The 2,500-nt window shown below is 33.5% G+C and overlaps 1 protein-coding gene and 1 long non-coding RNA gene across 19 annotated transcripts in view; one reads left to right on the top strand and one right to left on the bottom strand.

Moving 5' to 3' along the window:
* LOC118764169 overlaps positions 1-1,084 on the top strand; it is a 24,261-nt gene extending 23,177 nt beyond the window's left edge. The window contains exon 3 of the long non-coding RNA XR_004999955.1: positions 1,055-1,084. This is a non-coding gene — a long non-coding RNA (uncharacterized LOC118764169). The remainder of the gene's footprint in view (positions 1-1,054) is intronic.
* Positions 1-2,500, bottom strand: part of LOC115214246 — a 397,241-nt gene that overhangs the window by 50,960 nt on the left and 343,781 nt on the right. The window lies entirely within an intron of this gene.

Raw genomic sequence — 2,500 nt, 5'->3', positions numbered from 1 at the left:
CGTGTGAGTCTGTATCTGTGTGTTTGTGTGTGCATATATGTTGGAAAGTAAACTATTTGAAAATCATGTATGCAATGTAAATATGAATATCTACCAATATATGTAAATGTGATGACAAAAAGAAAGACGGCAAAGAGTAAAGTTATTTTCTTACCTTGCACGTATCGTTTAATGATTATATAAAATTTTGGGAAGAGCCCTCATTGCAAATTCAAAGGGAAAAAATCAGAGTTGACAGAATTATGCTGTTACCGATTGTTCATTCTGTTTCAGACAGAATAAATATAAATGGCCGGTGGGTAACAGAGTCACAACCACTGATACTCTGATTATTTTCTCTCTTCGATTACAAAAGAGGGATTGCAAGAAATGTTTCATTTCATTAATACCTATATGTTAATGATATATCATCTGCCCTTCTTGTCATTCTGATAATATTTTGTCCACTTCCCCATTGCTTATATATATATATATATATATATATACACATGCACACACGCACATTAACTCACGCATACATATATGTGTCTGTTTGTAGTGTGTAATGTGTGTACGTGTGTTTGCGCGCGCATGTGTGACTATATATACATTTATATATGTATGTATATTATATATATAGATATATATATAGTATATATATATATTATATATAATATATATATACACACAATAATATAAATTACATATATATACATTATATATATATATATATATATATTATATATTATACAAACAATAACAAGCAATAGATAAATAAATGTATAGGTATGGTTTCGTGGATTTTCTTGCATTCTGCGTTCATACTCCTCCGATTAAGTTAATTTTGTCTTTCAAATAAATACCAGTTTGTAAATATTGTCCACCATATAATCAAATATGTAATTATATCAATCTATGTGGACGGGTATGTGTGTGTATGTGTGTGTGTGTATATGTGGTGTGTGCGCGTGTGTATGTGTGTACGTGCAAGTGTGGGACAGAGTATTTGCATGCGTGTGTATATCCTATGCAATTTTAGGTGGAATTCAGACCAGGAAGCGACTTACTCGACAAGTATATATATATACATACACAAACACACACACATACACAGACACACACATGCACACACCACACACACACACACACACACACGCACACGCACACACACACGCATACATATATATATACATTCATATTTAATTTAAAGTAATGGAATTTAAATATGTTTTTTAGTTTTCACTTAATGTATATTTAGTATCTTATATATATATATATATATTATATATATATATATATATATATATAATATATATATTAAAGCATATTTATCAATTAATTATTGTATAACCTGATGAGTGGCTATATTTATATCGAAGTGATTTTACTACTACTATTAATTAATCTTTTTACTATAATCAATTCTTAAATATAGCCACGAAACGCGTGTCGTTATTCTACCAAATATATACGTTTTTATTATGGAAAATACGAAGTTGATGAAAGCGGGAATAATTTCAATGAGATGAAATTTATAATTTATAAGATATTTTTCCTGTATACTTGTACCACATTATATATATATATGTGGGCCTGCTCGCTTAGCCAGCGGGGTGGCGTAATTTCCAGGCTAAAACAATGCGAAACACATTGTGACCAGCGATGTGTAGCAACATCTGATAGCCTGGTCGGTTCATCATTGATTCATCATACATATATATATATACATCCACATACATACACACACTCACACACATACGCGCCCACATATATTTATATACACGATGTGAAGGCGCGTGGTTAAGTGGTTTAGATGTTGCACGCAAGATTGCATGAGCGTGGTTTCTATTCCCGGATCGGACGATGCGTAATTTTCTTGAATAGTACAGTTAAGCTTCTGTTGCTCACCTTCCACATATGATGTACGATACTCTGTAGAACTGTACAGGCAATGCCGATTCGATGGACGGAGAGAGCTAATGTACAGCGCAAACATTTGACCACGATAAGTTCACCCAGCAAAGAACTGCAGAACTACCTATCTATCGTTATCGCCAAGAGAGTCTACAATATATGCAGTATTAACCTGGAATTAATGAAATATTCTATTGCTATTCTGTCAGGAGATATAGACTTCTTCATATTTACTGCTTCCAGACCATGGTCGATGAGCATATGGGACGTATGAATGTTTAATAGGATAATGTCATGAACAATGACAGACATGAATTATTTTCTAAAAGTGTGTGATCACTACGTAGTGTGAAATTATTAGCGGAGCTTTCAGCAATCCAATGCTACAACACTAAAAATGTTGCCCCAGTACAGCGATGAGCGCTTGGGAGAGCCTCAAATCTACGACTTTACTCCCTAGAGAGAAGACGCAAGGAATTTATAATAATTTTGGTGTGACAAAATCTGGAAGGATAACTACCTAACTACAGCATCAAGAGTTATACAAATGCCTCTACTGGACGCCAGTACCGTCTACTTCATCTAAAGAGGGGGCCATGTAATGCCA

The sequence above is a fragment of the Octopus sinensis genome, linkage group LG7 (genome assembly GCF_006345805.1).
Source record: "Octopus sinensis linkage group LG7, ASM634580v1, whole genome shotgun sequence".
In the NCBI taxonomy this organism is placed as follows: domain Eukaryota; kingdom Metazoa; phylum Mollusca; class Cephalopoda; order Octopoda; family Octopodidae; genus Octopus; species Octopus sinensis.
The sequence above is the reverse complement of the archived record's forward strand: the minus strand, read 5'-3'. Positions and strand labels throughout refer to the sequence as shown.